Here is a 19,712-nt window from a genome sequence, read left to right as displayed (position 1 = left end):
CAGGCTTTCTTGTCCTCTACCAATGTCTGATATAGGCAGACCAGAAGTGAGCAAATGTTTATTCCATTTGACCAGAATAAATGGTACAACACTGCTGTAGTATAGCTGAATAAATACAAGATATGAATAGGGGAGCCACAATGAAATACATGACACATAATATACCTCAACAAAGAGCCTGTCCAGACCAGCATTTAGTATTCAGTTATCTCAAAGCTGGATACATCTGGACTCTCAAAAATAGATGGTTATGAACCGACTAGGACAAGGAAAACTGATCTCTAGAAAGCATTGTACTCGCTAGGGGATCAGACCAAGCTTAAACTACCATGTTTCCCCGAAAGTAAGGCTTATCCCAAAAATAAGCCCTAGCTTGATTTTTGGGGTGGGTTGAATATAAGCCCTACCCCAAAAATAAGCCCTAGTTTTGGGGTGAGGCAAACACCTAAAAATCAAACTTGGGTGAGGGTGTGGAGCTGCCCTACGCGCCCTGCACCCACTTACCTTTGCAGCTAGGCCTCTCCTCGCCCGCCCACTTCTTCTGCGGCATCCTCTGCAACCAGCCTACATTTCTCAGGCCTTTCTGGAAGGTCTCTGCAGCCAGGAACCGAGCTATGGATCCATAGCTCAGTTCTGCAAGATCTCTGCAGCCGAGGTCTTGAATCCATAGCTCAGTACTCGGCTGCAGAGGCCTTCTGGAAAGGCCTGACTGTAACATGTAGGCCTGAGCTCCATTCCCCGCTGGAGAATGAAGCTGCTCCTTTGGCCATAGAAGATGCAGGCTGGCTGGGTGGGGCTGTCGGTGCCAGAGATGAGTATAAAAGACACCCCCACCCCGAAAAATAAGAACTGGTGCCTCTTTGGAGGCAATAATAACAACAACAACAACAACAATAATAATACCCGGTCTTATTTTCAGGAAACATGGTAAGTAGTGTACTTTACAGTTAATTGTGTAATTTTTTTATAACTTGTAGCCAAAATCTGAATTATATATAGATGTAACATCAGGATTTCAAACATTTTCATACAAGTTATGGATTTATACAGATTATAAATTCTGTCAATCATGTTGACAGAAATTCACCTGAAGGCAGAACAAGAAGTAATGGATGGAAACTAATCAAGGAGAAAACCAACCTAGAAAGAAGAAGAAATTTCCTAACAGTGAGAACAATAACTTTAAAGGGCAAAGTGACAAGAGGCTTCACTGGAAATAATTACATCATCATAAAAAAAAATCCTCTGTAGCTATCTGGGTATATGACATCTGAAATGCTACTGAAGCCAGAACACAATGTATTCTCCCAAATCTGTACAGTCCAGAACATCCAGAAACATCACCCAAATTGCAGCACACACTAGTTACTACTAATTCAGTCTGGTAATGTCCTAGACTTTCATAACTCTGTCTACTAAGACAGTAAGCCTCCTAAGATTTACTGCTAGATAAACATGGAAAGAACTGCACGTTCAAATTACAATCTTAAATACGGTACATTTAATCAGCCTTCCAAGTTAACTGGGCTTGATTCCAAATCAAACTGTATAGGTGAAGTCTCCTCTGTGTTACATGGGAAACAGAAATGTAATTCTTATTGAAATACTGAAGAGATACTAGATACATGTTATTAAAATGCACCGTAAGATATATACACTGAATATAATACAGTAATTATTAATTGTCCTTGAGTATTATTACTGACACCATAAATCATTAACCGAGAACCAGTTTGGCATAGTGGTTAAGGCACCAGACTAGAAAAAGAGAGACTGGGACTGTCCTAGTCATGCCTTAGGCATGAAATCAATGCCAGTCTCTCTCTCAGCCCTGGGAAGGAGGCAATGGCAACCCCGCCCGCCCGCCCCCAAAAAACACCTTGCCATGAAAACTGCAGGGACTAGTCCAGGCTGTTTCTAGTCATCAAACCCGACTCAAAGGTCCAAATAATAATATAATAAATAAAGTATACTGCTCAAAAAAATAAAGGGAACACTTAAACAACACAATGTACTGTATTTAATAGTAGGATGTCTTATTTTCTGTTCCCTTTATTTTTTTGAGCAGTATATTAACTACCACTGCAGGACCAAATACAAAGGAATGGTAAAATTTACATTTTCAATGCTATGATTTTTTTCCTTGGATAAGTATGTTTTCTATATGCTGGTAGCGTGCAGATGAGATGTGGGCAGGACAAAGTTTAGATATGAACAACTATGTATCCAGTATTGAGCTTAGTTGTAGGACCAAACATAGGTGAGCAAATTTATTCCACTCTCTTATTATAGTTACACTCTGTAACTACCAGTAGTTTTGATTTATTTAAACCCTCCATTAGCACTGTTGTTTACGCAGTTAATAATATCATTATTATTTAACAAATGCCTGGCTTTATTTTTTATTGCCTCACCTATATAATAAAACAGTGATTTTGTTTATTCTTTCAGTAAAAGGATAAACAGTGCTGAGAAGTAAAAAATATCTGCACATACACATAGAAAATGTTTACAATGAAATGTCACCGATCACCAACAGAGCATGGATGGGCAACTCCCTAGTCACCAATCTATGTCCTTCTAAAAAAATACTAACTTTCAACAATACTGATTTTTACCTTTTCATTAGTAAAAGTATAAGTTAAAAAATGGATGAAATGAAATGAAATCCTATTTATTTTATCAATGACCAGTAAAATATGGAAAAATATAGATCAAAGTAAAAATCAAATAAATGAGAAAATACTACAGTATTGAAGATAAAATAACAAAAATGTAACATACACTGCTACATAATGGTGTGTTAATTTATACATGGAAGTATAAATCTAAAATATCACAATACATATGTGTGTGTGTGTGTGTGTGTGTGTGTGTGTGTGTGTGTGTGTGTGTCTTAAGTGGGTTTTTTTGAACACCCTGTTTCGACCCAAATATGGGTCTTTTTTCTTCTCTCTCTCTCTCTGTATGTGTGTGTTTGTGTACACATACAGACACACACACACACAGACAGCTAGCATGTATTAAACCTAAATGATGAATAAAGCAGGTGATTATTTCTGTGATTATTTCTTGACCAGTTATACCTTATTTCCATTATAAAGGTAAAGGTAAAGGTTCCCCCACACATGCGTGGTAGTCGTTTCTGAGTCTAGGGGCCGGTGCTCATCTCCGTTTCAAAGCCGAAGAGCCAGGGCTTGTACAAGGACGTCTCCATGGTCATGTGGCCGGCATGACTAGACGCCAAAGGCGCACAGAACGCTGTTACCTTCCCACCGTAGTGGTTCCTATTTTTCTACTTGCATTTTTACGTGCTTTCAAACTGCTAGGTTGGCAGAAGCTGGGACGAGTAACAGGCGCTCACTCTGTTACGCGGCACTCGGGATTTGACCCGCCAAACTGCCAACCTTCTGATCGACAAGCTCAGCATCCTAACCCACTGAGCCACCGCGTCCCTTATAGCAACATTATAGCAACACAGAATTTGGCTACTGAACAAGTGATAAAAAGGGTTTGAATCTTCTAGAAGATGGTTCACATAAACGTCTGCCTTCTTGGAAATGTATGCATTAGAGATATATATAATTTATTTATTTATTTATTTTATTGGATTTATATACCGCCCTTCTCCCGAAGGACTCGGGGCGGTGTACAGGGCAGTTAAAACACAATATACAAAGTTAAAAATAAATTAAATTAAATTAGCCACAACAAATAAATCACATTCTAAAAATTTAAAATTCCAATCCCTCAGTCCAGGCCAGCAAGCTCAAATAACCAAGTTTTCAGGTCACGGCAAAAGGAGCGAAGGTCGGGAGCCGTCCGGAGCTCAACAGGGAGCTGGTTCCACAGGGCAGGTGTGCCCACAGAGAATGCTCTCCCCCTGGGAGCCGCCAGTCGGCATTCCCTGGCTGACGGCACCCTGAGGAGGGCCTCTCTGTGGGAGCGCACAGGACGATGGGAACTTAATGCCGGCAGAAGGTGCTCCCGTAAATAATCCGGACCCATGCCACTTAAGGCTTTATAAGTCATCACCAGCACCTTGAATTTCACCCGGAGGGCAACTGGAAGCCAATGCAGCTCGCAGAGCAGAGGTGTTATATGGGAGTATCGGGAGACCCCCATCACCACTCGCGTGGCCGCATTCTGCACCAGCTGAAGCCTCCAAGTGGTCCTCAAGGGCAGCCCCATGTAGAGAGCATTGCAGTAGTCAATCCGAGAGGTCATCAGCGCATGAGTAACTGTACGTAGGGCATCTCTGTCCAAATAGGGCCGCAACTGGCGCACCAGGCGAACCTGGGCAAAAGCCCCCCTGGTCACAGCTCCTATACGATCTTCTAAACTGAGCTGTGAATCAAGGAGGACACCCAAGTTGCGAGCCCTATCGGGGGGGGGGGGGGTAACACCTCACCCCCCCATAGTTAAAGATGGAATAAACTGGGTAACCCGAGATGCCAGTATGAACAGCCACTCAGTCTTGTCAGGATTAAGACGAAGCCTGTTCCTCCCCATCCAGACCCTCACTGCCTCCAGGCACCGGGACATCACGGTGAGGGCATCACTGGGTTGATTTGGGGTGGAAATAAAAAGTTGGGTATCATCAGCATACTGATGATACCCCACCCCAAAACCACGAATGATCTCACCCAGCGGCTTCATATAGATGTTGAACAGGAGGGGCGAGAAGTCCGACCCCTGAGGAACTCCACAAACGAGAGGCCTCGAGGCCGACCTCTGCCCCCCTGACAACACCGACTGCAAACGACCCAGGAGGTAGGAGAACCACTGTAAAACAGTACCACCCACTCCCAACCCCGAGGCGCCACAGTAAGATACCATGGCCGATGGTATCAAAAGCCGCTGAGAGGTCTAATAGGACTAGGACAGAGGAACAACCCCTGTCCCGAGCCCGCCAGAGATCATTCACCTGCGCGACCAATGCCATCTCCGTGCTGTACCTGGGCCTAAAACCCGATTGGTAGGGGTCCAGATAATCCGCTTCCTCCAGGAACAGAGGGAGCTGATGTGCCACCACACTCTCAACAACCTTCGCTAGAAAGCAAAGGTTGGAGACTGGACGATAGTTGTTCAAAATAGCCGGGTCCAGGGCAGGCTTCTTGAGGAGGGGCCTCACCACCGCCTCCTTCAAGGCGGCAGGGAAGCTACCCTCCCTCAAAGAAGCAGTTATTACTGCCTGGAGCCAGCCTCGTGTCCCCTCCCGAGCTGCATATACCAGCCAGGAGGGGCACGGGTCCAATAAACACGTGGTGGAACTCAGCCTCCCCATGATCCTGTCCACCTCTTCCAGAGTCACAGGGTCGAATTTTTCCCAGATAATGTTCCCAAGACCGCTCGTCTCCCCCCCCCCGTCAGACTCCGCCCAGTCAGAGTCCAGACCGGCCCGAATCTGAGCAATTTTGTCCGCGAGATGTTGACTAAACTCCTCGGCATGACCCTGCAAGGGCTCCTCCCTCACCTCCTGATTAAGGAGGGAGCAAGTCACCCTAAACAGGGCAGCCGGGAGATTATCTGTGGACGCGATGAGGGCAGCGAAGTAGTTGGACTTTGCTGCCTCCATCGCTGTGAAATAAGACCTTGTAAAGGTTCTTAACCGCAATCGGTCAGATTCAGACCACCTGGATCTCCCACAGCTCTTTAGGCTCCGTCTCCGACGCTTCATGTCCCGGAGCTCCACGGAAAACCATGGAGCCAGCCGGGATCTGTGCTGGGACAGGGGCCGCATGGGCACAACGCGGTCAAGTGCCTCCGTGGCTGCCCTTTCCCAGGCTTCCACTAAGGCATTGACCGGGCTGTGAGTGAAGATGGCAGGCACAGGTCCAAGCACCACCTGGAACTGTTCAGGATCCATTAGGCGCCTGGGGCGGAACCACCTGGTCGGTTCCGCAACCCAGTGACGGGGGGTGGCAAAACAGAAGGCCAGCCACAAGAGGTGATGATCGGTCCATGACAGGTGTGTAATAACTGGAGATCCCCCTCCCAGATCATCAAGCCACCGTCCAGATAAAAAGATAAGATCGAGTGTGTTGACCCCCCTCATTAGTCGGGCCCTGAATTACTTGGGTCAGGTCCATGGCCGTCATGGAGGACATGAACTCCCGCGCCAACCCTGACGAGCCTCCCAGGGACGGCAGGTTGAAGTCCCCCAGAACCATAAGTCTGGGGAACTCAACCGCCAACCCAGAGAGGATGTCAAGGAGCTTGGGCAGGGCTGCTGCTACGCAGGTAGGCAAAAAATACACCAGCAACAAACCCAACTGAGCCCCAGGGCCACATCTCAGGAGGAGCGACTCACACCTGAGTATCTGAACAACAGTAGCCTCCCACGGGCATAAGGTCTCCCTTACAACCACTGCAACACTCCCACCCCTTCCCTGAGCCCGGGGCTGGTGAAGTACATGGAAACCTGGTGGGCAAAGTTCAGTCAGAGGGACACCTCCCTCTGGACCCAACCAGGTCTCTGTAATGCAAGCCAGAACCTTCAAGACAGCAGGGAATAAACAGATTATAAACAGCTCTATCCCTGTAGAGTTTACAAAGTAGTAATACGTGCAAAATGGTTTCAGTCTCATCATGTAGATGGTAAGGTATTATGTCTGGCTTTGAAAACTTATCCCTTACTCTTTGGCTTAACAGTTGTTTGGCTCGACCATATTGTTAAAAAAACTAGGAATACAGGAAACCCATGAGATGCCAACTTATGCTCTATGGCAGGGATCCTAAACCTCCCAGGCCGCGGTCCACCTCCAGACCTGGAGATGTTTGGAACTGGGCTGCGGAAGTGGCAGCCGAGCACACATTCCCACTTGCACAGAGGGTGAGCAGGTGAACATGCACGCCTGCCTGCCACTCACACAGAATCATCCCCTCCCTGGAAGTCTGCAAAGCTGAAAACGTTGAGGAACTCTGCTCTATGGCCTGTTTCCAGGGAGAAGTAAAATTGTCTATTAAAACTACAGGGATCACTCCAACTGGGAAGAACTGGATTTTCAGCCGGTAGTTTATCCTCCTCCTCTAGAGCCTTACCTTGACTGCAGGCATTCCCGCCTCACACCTTATCTGGGTGTTTGCAGTTCCATTGGGTGCAGTGAAGACTGATCTCAAAAATTCTGTTTACAATGTCTGCAGTACTTCTTTGCATAAATTCCTGCTAGTGCACCATAAAAGATTTGGGCCAGTGGCTTGGCCTCAAAAAATTATAATGCTGCAAGGATTAATTGGCCTCTGCTTGTGTAAAAGAAGCACTTGATAGCACTTGTGGACCAAAGAGCTGGCTGCACTGTGTGATTCTAGTGAGCGCTCCAGCTGCCTTTAGAGTGAAAAAACCATCCCAAAATATTTAAATGAGTAAATTGCTCTAAATTGTACCCTTCCGCTTTCAAGGATTGTTGGGTGGCTGTTTTACCAAAAACCAGAATGTTAGCTTTTTCAAAATTAAGAATTGGATGATTTTGTCTGCAGTACTATATTATTATTGTTATTGCTTTTTTATTATTACTCTACAAGGTTTTGTGAAATTATGGTGGCACCATCACCACACAGGAACATCGGGATTTGTGCCCTGCTAGTTTAGGTGGAGATCTAGATTATGTAGAAGATCCACCACCGAACGGATGTATAAACTGAAAAAAGAGAGGGAAGAATACATCCTTGTTGAACTGCTTTCACAACATTTATTGTGGCAGAGAGACACCTTTGGGGATTGTACTCACTCTAAAGGTGGTGTTGGAAAGAAGGTACCCATTGTTGCGGTTTTTTAAAAATTATCTTTCCCAAAAAAGAATTTCTGGGAGTGCATTCTTGTGCAAGATGTGGCCTACTGTGGACCTCCAGTCTTTGAATCTGCCTAGTAATCTCGGATTATGCTCTCAGTCCTTATCGAGGTTTAGGGCTTGTAATTTAAATGTTTCATGTATAATTTGCTAAGGACACTCAAAAGCCTGATGAGTCTATAATTGCATGGATCATTCCTACTACCTTTTTATAATTGGGGCTATTATTGTCATCCCCCAATCTTTTGAAATATAACCAGTCTTAACTATGAATGTAAACAGGAATGATAATAAAAGCACCCAGAGGCTTCACTTTCTCAGGGTCTTGCGGAAGAACAGGGTAGAACAATGGCTAATGACCCTCTTTTACCGGTCTACTATAGAGAGCGTCCTCTCGTATGGTATTGTGGTTTGGTATGCTGGTCTGACAGCCACGGATAGGAAAGTATTACAGAGGGTGGCGAGTACAGCACAAGATATTGTGGGCTGTTCCCTGACACCACTGGATGACATCGCCAGGGCTCCTTGCCTTGGAAGAGTGAGGGAAATTCTCAGGGATGACTCACACTCTGGACGGTATCTCTTTACTCTCCTACCATCGGTTAGGAGATATAGGAGTATAGCCAGCCGTACCAACAGGCTGAAGAACACCCTTTATCCGTGGGCTGTTAGGCTTTTGAACGAGAAATAACGTGTGTGAATTTTATGCAGAATTGACTTGGAGGCCAGTGTGTGGTGTAGTTGGTTCACATGGTGTAGTAAGATGGAGGGTTTGTTGTCACTGTGTGTTGGGGGGTGGGAGCACAAAGGGAGGCTCAGCTAATCTCAATGTATACATAGTTGTACTTTGACAATGAAGATTCATTCACCAGCTAGGATTCTTTTTAATTATTTCAGGCAAAACACATCTGGAGCATTCTTCATCTTAAGAAATGAGTTAAGGGTCACTTTTTTTTTAAATTCCATTTATATCCCGCCCTTCTCCGAAGACTCAGGGCGGCTTACAAGCTTAGCAGTAGCCTTCATTCTATGTATATGCCTGCTTGTTAGGGCTTTCACACACACCCCAAGCGGCATTATTACAAAGTCAGCTTAATTGCCCCCAACAATCTGGGTCCTCATTTTACCTACCTCGGAAGGATGGAAGGCTGAGTCAACCTTGAGCCTGGTGGAATGCGAACCTGCACTAATTGCAGGCAGCTGGTGTTACTTAAGGAGGCATTAGCCCACTGCTCCACCAAGGCTACTACACTTCTTGGACAAAGATAGGGGGACCATTTTGAACTGGAAAAAAATGCACTATAAAAGGTGGATGTTGGGTTTCAGGGACAAATACACCATTTTGAACTTTGTCTAGGATGTTCTGACTCTCTATTTATATTATTAGCACATGTACAACTCCCTCGAACACTCCTCCCAGGTCTGAACTGATAATTGATGGGTGAGAGAGGATAGCAGTTTTCCTAATCTTTGGGGAATTTGCAAGAAAAGGGACAAATCCCTCTTCCTGCCTGCCTGAATTAATTTCTGCCAGGTCTCCTTCATTGTCAGTCTTTTCTTTTTAGGAGAGCTTTGCTTTGAGCCTTTAAATTCCATATGGAAAGTAGTTAGTCCTCAAAAGGGGAATGTTTATTTCCTATGGAGACTCTGAACTTCTCATCCAGGAAGTTTCTTCCATTCTGAACTGAAGACGTTTCTGGGAGGAAAGGTGAAATGTTTTCAAAGAAAAACAACAACCAATAAAGCCCAGTTGCCTTGTAGAAAAGCTATACACTGTTTGAAACTACCTTTTTCACAGTGCACAATCCATTTTTATGCTTTTTGTACCCCAGTTACTGGAGTGTTGCTTTTTTTTCCTTTCAAACAGATTAAACATTTCAGATTAAAAATTAGCAGGTCATACAAGTCTAAGTACAGTTTGGGGGATGATTCTGTCCAGAAGATGTACTCACACTTCTGAAATTTGTGGAGCTGCCAGCCACTCAATAACTGCTTTTGCATGATTTTCATTTCATTTAGTTTGTACCTCTGTCTTGTTATCTTCCACCATTGGGGCATGAATTTTTTTTTCCTGGTTTTACCGATTCCTACAGGGATGTCATAATTAGTATTGGGGTAGTGATCGCGATCTAATCATGAATCATGTAGGGAAATTACGAGAGTACTTGATGTGATCCAGTAATCAACTGTTACTCTTCTATCTGATCCCCAATGAGCACGTTCTGCTGGGTGATCCCTTTCTAGGGAGCCATTAAGCATTAAGCAAATGTGTTGATGTCCACCTAACACATAATCCTGTCCAATTAGATTTTAAAACCTTGAATTTCCTACTGTATACAGGTAGTCCTCGACTTACAGCCACAATTGAGTCCAAAATTTTAAGTGACACAGTTGTTAAGTGAGTTTTGCCCCATGCTACAATCTTTCTTGCCATAGTCATTAAGTGAATCACTCCAGTTGTTAAGTAAATCTGGCTTCTCCATTGACTCTGCTTGTCAGAAGATCACAAAAGGTGATCACATGACCCCCATCATAAATGAGTCAGTTGCTAACTACCTGAATTTTGATCATGTAATCATGGAGATGCTGCAACAATTGTTAAGTGTAGAGAATGGTCCCAAGTCACTTTTCCCAGTGCCGTTGTAACTTCAAACGGTCACTAAATGAACTGTTGTAAGTCGAGGACTACCTGTAATGCAATAAGACTCAAAGACTTAAACAAAACTATTTTCAACTTTAAAACTGCTCCTCCAAAAAGACAACCTATTCCCCCCAATTTTTTAAAAGGCACCCAAGGTGTTTTTTTTTTAAAAAAAAAAAAGATTGTCCCTGCAGTAGTGTATATAGGGGATCCTTAGAATGCAGAATTGCACACTGATTTTTCTCACTGCCTGGAATTCAATCCTGACTGGCTCAAGGTTGACACAGCCTTCCATCCTTCCCAGGTCAGTAAAATGAGGAGCCAGATTATTGGAAGCGATAGGCTGACTGTAAATTGCTGTAAGGCTGTGAAGCACTAGGAAGCAGTATATAAGTGCTATTGCTATGGTCCTACAGCAGAATTCCTCTGACCTTCTTTTCATGCACGCTGCCATGAATGAATGAACCTTTATTATCAAAGTACAACATGTGTACAGTGAGATTGGCTGAGCCTCCCTTTTGTGCCCCTCCCCCGCAACTCACAGTGACAACAAACCCACCATCTTGTCACACCATGTGAGCTAATTGCACAACACACCAGCCTCGCAAGTCAACCATACATAGAGTTATTTCTCGTTCAGGAGCCTGACAGCCCATGGATAGAAACTGTTCTTCAGCCTGTTGGTACGGTTGGCTATACTCCTGTATCTCCTACCCGACAGTAGGAGAGTAAAGAGGTACCGACCAGGATGTGAGTCACCCCTGAGAATTTTCCTCTTTCTTCCAAGGCAGCGAGCCCTGGCGATGTCATCCAGTGGTGTCAGGGGACAGCCCACAATGTCTTGTGCTGTGCTCACCACCCTCTGTAATACTTTCCTATCCGCGGCTGTTCAGGCCAGCATACCAGACCACAATACAGTGCGAGAGGACGCTTTCTATAGTAGACTGGTAGTATTTGGTTAGTATCAAATTAAGAAAACCTATTAGAGCAAATGTTGCACAGTGTGCCAGCATGGGCAGTTCTTGGAGCCTCTAGGTCTAGAATGACCCAGGTTACACCACCGCTCCACAATCTGCACTGGCTATCAGCCTGCTTCTGGATAAAATTCAAGTTGTTGGTTATTAATTTTAAAGCCCTGCACAGAATGTGTTCACGTTACTTGAGTAGCCGTCTCATCCCACTGGGACTGGCCCATCCCATCCACACTGGCAGAGGAGGCAAGCTGCGGGCCCTTTCAGCCAAGGAATTCTGGCCCGCGAGATCCAAGAGAAGGGCCTGAAAACCTGGCTCTGCCAGATGGATTGGAGCCCTAACAGGTGGGGCATCACATTGTAGGTGGCTGATGAACTGAGATGCAATCCCACCTCCCCCCCCCCTGCACATCCTGTTCCCTCCCCCTCCCCCATTTTTTAATTATATTTTTTTCTGGACTGGGCTTTCTATTTTTAATATTTTAGAAATATTTATATGTTAGGATTTTAATGTCTTATGCTGCAAGCTGCCCAGTCTCATGCTGTTACAAGATGGGCAGGCCAATAAGCATAATAAATAATGTTCCAAATATTATTTACATATAACTTTCCTTATACAAATTTCAAATATCAAACCCACTTGGCAAATAATGCTGTGTTTATATTACTTCATTTATTAACAAGTAACGTCTATACTAAAACACTGACAGCATGAATGAGACAAGATACATTTATGAAGTATATGCTTTTATATAATATAGGGAGAGGTAGTGATATTGTATTCCTCCCAAAATACATCTAACTGAGATATGTGGAAGAATGGAAGATTTTACCCTCAGGGACTGACTAAACATAATACTGCACCAATGATTTCCTAAACAAATTTTTTATCCTCCATTAGGAATATTAGCATTCCGGTTTTATTCAAGTTATGGTTGAATAAAATTCAAGTTATGGTTTTTCCCTAGTTTTTAATGGCAAAATGGATTGCACAAACTTTTAACAAAAACAAGCTGACATTATATATTATTTGTTAAATTATTTTGCTGCCTATCTTGCCATACCGCTACTCTAGGTTCTGGTTCCAAAAGTTGGGCCCTGCAGCAAAGAAGGCTATTTTTCTGGATCCCAACAATCTGTGTTTTTTGATCAACGGGATCCAAAATAAGCCTTCTCTGCCAGCATGAGTAGGATTGGTTTGTCCAGCAAGACGAGATGGTTCATCAGTTTGTTTTTCTTCCTCATCATACATACAATGCCTATATTTATCCCGAGTAATTTCCGTCCAAACACATTTGTACTATAACCAAAGATTATCTTCTTCCTGTGTTTTTTTACATATTCAAGATGCTCATGCCAAAAAGATTGCCTCATCCAGCATATTACTTTAACCTTTTAAATTTCTTCTATAACTCTGTTTTCTAATTCTACCTGCAACGCAGAGCTTAATTGATCCTGATAATTAGAATCCCCATCCAGATGACTAAACTCTGACAGTATATTTTTTGCATTTAGTTTAACTGATAACCAGAACTTTATCAAGTGCACTAACCCCTCCCACCAACCAAAGGGCATGCAACGAAGTAAACGTGGCATTTTTTACACCGAAGAACTAAACTGCTTCCAGTTTAGCTGATGTTCCCATCTGGTTTTTCTTCAACTTTTTCATTTTCCTGTTGAACATAGTGGTCCAGCAAAGAACAGAGATGAACAGAGCCACACTGCAGAAGTCTGATACTATGGGATGTCATGACCGAGAACAAACCTGCAGTTTCCCCCCTGGGCAGTTACTATGGATGGCAGCTTAGCAAAATTTACAAAGCCTTGTTTTGCTTAGGATCACATTGTCGATGCAAGCTCCTGGCATGTCAATCTGTGGCACACGCTTCAGGATTTGTAGTGTTTCCTGGGCCCTTGTTTCCATACTGACAAGTAGAAGGTTGCGTTCCACAAAGAGAGGAAGGAGATTCTTGTACTTAAGATTCCAAAAGAAAGGGAATCATGATCTTATTGGGGAAAAATCTGACATGGATATTATACTTTCGCAGCCGATGCCTCAATGTTACCATATCATTTCCAGGAATATAACGGTTATTGGCACACAACAATCATTTTACTCTCAAGAAATATTTGTTTCACTTGGCGCAATAAGAGTCTTTCATAGCCAGTCTCTTCCTTAGGAAGAATGACAGGGGGCTTCATACAGGTCTCTGAAGTCAGAGCTTTGAGCGGGATATATTCCGTCACTGCCATGAGCTTTTCCTTCACAATGTGCACTGGATTCCGGTGGCGTGTGACAGATTTGGAGCCATGGCAGATAAGCTGCACGGTGGGCAGCCAGCCAGTTTTATAGACCCTTTTAGTCCAACCGCTAACAGCAGCCATTTTTTATTAAACAAAACTGGTACCAATTTCACTCTCCAGGTGCAAGAGAAGTCGGTTTTCAGCTAGAAGAATAAATTAAATGCAACACAACAATGTTATCCGAGCTGTTATATGACATTAACACATACTTCCAGAGAGCTTTTCCTATCTGCTAAAATAAACTTTAGGTAAACGTTTGTTGTACTAAACACGTTATAACACATTAGATATCTACCCAGGATTTACAACGTTTACGTGAGTAGAAATTAGGGGAGGTAAATTCTAGAATTATAATTGGCCAGAAGTCAAAATGTTCTGCTAGATGTTTATTTCCTCCAAATGTTAATAGACAAGGAAATAGAAATGGCCACTTGATATCTAATGTAATGGAACAATTCAGTCAGCAAAACACTTTGGAACATTCAACTTGAGAGCCTGTTAAATGGGGCTTGTGTTTTATTCCAAATCACAGCATAAATGGAGCATATAAGAGAGAATGTTAAATGTCCTCTCTATTTCTGACAAACAGCAGTGATACTGTACTTCTGACAGTATCTGGAATCTGCCTTCAAATTTCAAGCGAGGGCATTGTTTACACATATACAGGTGAAACTCGAAAAATGAGAATATCGTGCAAAAGTTCATTTATTTCAGTAATGCAACTTAAAAGGGGAAACTAATATATGAGATAGACTCATTACATGCAAAGCAAGATAGTTCAAGCCGTGATTTGTCATAATTGTGATGATTATGGCGTACAGCTCATGAAAACCCCAAATCCACAATATCAGTAAATTAGAAGATTACATGCAATCAATAAAACAAGGAGTGTACATAGAACAATATCGGACCTCTGAAAAGTAAAAGCATGCATATGTACTCAGTACTTGGTTTGGGGCCCCTTTTGCAGCAATTACTGCCTCAATGCGGCGTGACATGGAAGCTATCAGCCTATGGCACTGCTGAGGTGTTATGGAAGACCAGGATGCTTCAATAGCGGCCTTCAGCTCTTCTGCATTGTTCGGTCTCATGTCTCTCATCTTTCTCTTGGCAATGCCCCATAGATTCTCTATGCGGTTCAGGTCAGGCGAGTTTTCTGCCCAATCAAGCACAGTAATCCCACGGTCACTGAACCAGGTTTTGGTGCTTTTGGCAGTGTGGGCAGGTGCCAAGTCCTGCTGGAAAATGAAGTCAGCATCCCCATAAAGCTCGTCTGCAGAAGGAAGCATGAAGTGCTCCAAAATTTCCTGGTAGACGGCTGCGTTGACCCTGGACTTAATGAAGCACAATGTACCAACACCAGCAGATGACATGGCTCCCCAAATCAACACAGACTGTGGAAACTTCTCACTGGACTTCAAGCATCTTGCAGTGTGTGCCTCTCCATTCTTCCTCCAGACTCTGGGTCCTTGGCTTCCAAATGAGATGCAAAAGTTGCTCTCATCAGAAAAGAGGACTTTGGACCACTGAGCAACAGACCAGGTTTGTTTTTCTTTAGCCCAGGTAAGACGCTTCTGACGTTGTTTGTTGTTCAGGAGCAGCTTGACAAGAGGAATACGACATTTGAGGCCCATGTACAGGATCCGTCTGTGTGTGGTGGCTCTTGATGCACTGACTCTAGCCTCAGTCCACTCCTTGTGAAACTTTTGCACGATATTCTAATTTTTTGAGTTTCACCTGTAAGTTTATTGGCGACTTGAATGTGAACAAGTGTTTTCCAGCCAATTTCCTTTTCTAGGGAAGTTTATACCAAAATTAAATAATGGGAAGCTAGCAATTGTCCTAAAATATGTTTGAACTGTTAGATGCCTCTGGCAGAGATTGTGTGCCTGGATGAACTATGGAAGACAACAGATTTTCTTTAAAAATATATATATATTTATGGGATATATCTATGTGGGCAAACGGTATTGTCAATCCATAACTAAATCTGTGCCCCATATAAAAGCTGTGACACTGCTTTGCCATGAAATATTTTTAATACAGAAAGAGTTAACTGAATCTTACTCTGAGATAAACATTTAGCATTAATGTCCATTTAGTGTTTTGCAGTTACTAAAGTTGTAATAAAATGTACTATCCAGGATAACAATTTCTGGAAATATATAAACAAGTGTTTAAAGAGATGGCATTGCTCTGCTCTCCATGGATTAACTAAGTATGTTAGGTTGCATACTTAGTTAAGGTAGGTATGGAAAGACCATAATTTTGGTTTTATTACAGTCAGAATGTACCATATGTAAAAACTACCGGTAATCAATTAACCACTGTATGAGTAATAATTAAAAAGAGGTAATATAGGAACTTTGAATTCCTGATTTAATAAAGCTACTAGGCTGTAAGATTCCAGGAAGTCTGATTATTCCAGTAAGATGAATAACAATCTAACTAGTAGATTGTCAAGTCTCCAAGACTCTTTTTCCCAAATAGAACTTTTCTAAATAGCAATTTTAAATAAAAGTTAATACAGGTAATCCTCAACATATGACCACAATTAGGCCCAACATTTCTGATAACAAGATAGCTGTTAAGTGACTTTTGCCCCATTTCATGACCTTTCTAGCCACAGTTGTTAATGAATCACCGCAGTTGTTAAGTTACAACTGTAATTCCTCTTTACAAACTGTTTTCCTTGTTAGCTTCTGGGAGGAGGGGGCTTCATGGTATCCGTAGCAGAACATCCAGATTCAGCCAGTTTCATTCCATACAGCATTAACCTTGTGAACTCTCAAGCTTCTTCCTTACGTTATATATTTAAGATGGACAGTATTTAATATTTATTTGTTATGTATGTGTAGGGTCTATACATATGTGTATATAGTATGGTTAGGTGTGTGTCATGTATGTGTTCCACTTTGAGAGCAGGCAACTAAATTTCATTTTGGATGTGTGCCGTTGTGCCCACAGTAAAAAAAAATGATAATAAAGGTTATCTTATCTTAATTGAGCCCAGAACTACGGTTTCAAATCATGCTGACCATACCTGATTTTACGACCTTTTTTGATGGATTTGTTAAGCAAATGCTGCAGTCATTAAGCAAATCAATGGGCATTGTTTGCCAGAAACTGGGAGTAAATGCTGGTTTCCAGCAAAAAAAGTCATAAATACAGAATCATGTATTTCATGCAAACAGCTGTAAATGCTGGCAAGTTGCCAAACTCCCAAAATGTAATCATGGGACTGGGGAGGGACAGCCACTGGAACTTTGAATCTGGGTTATCAGTAGGCCTGGGAAGGTCCGTTGTAGCTTTGAATGTTTGTTAACCGACTGTGTCAAGGTATAAATCACCTTAGTAGAGGGCGCATAATCTTACTAAAGGTGATTTATACCTTGACAGACTGGTCCTAAGTCAAGGACTAAGTGTATGGATTTTTTAAATAGTTAATGTTATTCTATTTTATCTAGATAGAAGCTGTATAAAAAGTTTTTATATAAGACAAGTCATATATAAACAGATAAAAGTTGTATACTTTTATGGCAAACAATAGCAAAGACATAAAAAGGGAAATATAAATAGTGAACAGACATGCAGAACATTTAAACTGGAAACTCAAAAGAGTTAGAAAAAGGAAGATTCAATACAATGCAAACAGAAAGAACCTTTATATAATGCTCCAAACAAGAAGAGCAAAAATAAAAGAATCTGATGCAAATCAGAAGAAAAATGTAATTAACCTAGCAGACAACAATCTGAAGCAAGTGTGGCAGGGACTGCAGCACTTAACCAACCACAAGGGCAGTACGAGGAACACGGTTAATACCAATGCCTCGTTGGCAGAGGAGCTGAATATCTTCTTCACTCGCTACGAGGTGAAAAGACCAGACCCCGTAGCCTCTGCTGGCCGGCCTTCTGATTCTCAGCCACTCACCCTGTGTGAACATCAAGTGAAAGCCATATTGAAGGCTGTGAATCCCAGCAAAGCTGCAGGCCCAGATGGGGTGCTGGGGATAGTGGTTAAGAACTGTGCCGACCAATTAGCAGGGGTCCTGACAAGGATCTTTAACATCTCCTTGCAAACGGCTTGTGTACCATCATGCATGAAAGCAGCTACCATTGTCCCAGTCCCAAAAAAACCCAGCAATTGAGTGCCTGAATGACTACAGACCTGTTGCATTAATGTCTGTAGTGATAAAATGCTTCGAAAGACTGGTTCTCCAACATCTTAGGACATGCTTCCCACCGGACTTCGACAAACATCAATTTGCTTATAGGGGGAACAGGTCAACAGACGATGCCATAGCTAGTGCTCTACACTCTGTAGCAAGCCATCTAGAGAAACATGGAAGCTATGTCAGGATGCTTTTCATTGATTACAGCTCAGCTTTCAACATTATTTTGCCGAGCATTTTTAGTGAAAAGCTGATTGACTTGAATTTTTCCCCCTCCATCTGCGATTGGTTTAAAGACTTTCTTAGGGACCGGCTACAAACAGTGAGGATCGGGTCTGTTTTATCCACCCCCCTCAAGCTTTGCACTGGCTCTCCACAGGGCTGCATGCTTAGCCCCTACCTGTACTCATTGTACACTTACGATTGTGTATCATCCGACCCATCTACTGCCATAATTAAGTTCACAGATGATACCACCGTAGTGGGTCTTATTACAGGTGGAGATGAAACAGCATATGGGGGGAGGTACAAAAACTATCCATATGGTGTTCAGAGAACAACTTGCACCTGAACATCGGCAAGATGGTGCTAGACTTCCGGAGGAAAAGAGAGGAACCTGTCCCACTTTACATCGGGGGGAGGGGGCTGTGTGGAGATAGTTTCCTCCTTTAAATTCCTGGGAATCTACCTCTGTGAAGATCTTACCTGGAAAGTTAATACAACCCAGGTGGCCAGAAAGACCCAACAGAGACTTCACTTTCTCAGGGTCTTGCAGAAGAACAGGGTAGAACAACGGCTAATGACCTTCTTTTATCGGTCTATTATAGAGAGCGTCCTCTTGCACTGTATTGTGGTTTGGTATGCTGGCCTGACAGCCACGGATAGGAAGGTATTACAGAGGGTGGTGAGCACAGCACAAAACATTGTGGGCTGTTCCCTGACATCACTGGATGACATTGCCAGGGCTCGCTGCCTTGGAAGAGTGAGAAAAATTGTCAGGGATGACTCACACCCTGGTCAGTACCTCTTTACTCTCCTACCATCAGGGAGAAGATACAGGAGTATAGCCAGCCATACCAACAGGCTGAAGAACAGCTTTTATCCATGGGCTGTCAGGCTCTTGGACGGGAAATAATTTTATAATTTTATGTATGACTGACTTGCGAGGCCGGTGTGTTGTGCAATTAGTTCACATGGTGTAACAAGATGGTGGGTTTGTTGTCACTGTGAGTTGGGGGCACAAAGGGAGGCTCAGCCAATCTCACTATATACATGGTTGTACTTTGACAATAAAGGTACATTCATTCAACTTCCTTTCTAGAATAACTCTATCTAAATATTAACATTATTAACTTTATTCCAATTTAGAGACAGGTAATTCTTTGAACTAGTGGACTTAGGACAGGGGTGTCAAACTCGCCACATCACGTGACGTGTCACAACGTATCGCGACTTTTTTTCCATTGCCGGCAATGGGGTGGGCGCAGCTTCCATATGATGAAACCCGTCAGTCTGACAGCCCTGATTTAGGAGAAACTAGAGTTCATTTTAGATGAAACTATAATACAGTTTCTCAAAGTACTATTCATTTCAGTAATTCTCCCATTAATGAGCCTTAATGAGATTAATGAGAATCATTTGCTATTTTAACAAAAATGTCATCTGATATTTTATCAACATAACTTTGAAATGACCTAATATGTGTGTTCGTCTACACCAAGAAAAATTATTATAATTGTTGTGGCAATGATTTTTCCTATAGCACTATAGCTGCAACAGTTTGATCTGGAAGAAGCAGAAATGAAAAAACCTCAATACATTTGAATTTTGGTGT

At 42.8% G+C, this 19,712-nt stretch overlaps 1 protein-coding gene and 1 pseudogene across 8 annotated transcripts in view; both read right to left on the bottom strand.

Annotated features, from left to right (window-relative positions):
* Positions 1-19,712, bottom strand: part of SGMS1 (sphingomyelin synthase 1) — a 99,709-nt gene that overhangs the window by 39,684 nt on the left and 40,313 nt on the right. The window lies entirely within an intron of this gene.
* Positions 13,031-13,926, bottom strand: LOC308668703 (large ribosomal subunit protein uL10m-like; annotated as a pseudogene). The gene has a single exon. The product of its transcript is annotated as a large ribosomal subunit protein uL10m-like (transcript).

This window comes from Vipera berus, assembly GCF_964194415.1.
Source record: "Vipera berus genome assembly, chromosome: 5".
Taxonomy (NCBI): domain Eukaryota; kingdom Metazoa; phylum Chordata; class Lepidosauria; order Squamata; family Viperidae; genus Vipera; species Vipera berus.
Note: the sequence above shows the minus strand (reverse complement) of the source record. Positions and strands in the feature narration are given on the sequence as shown.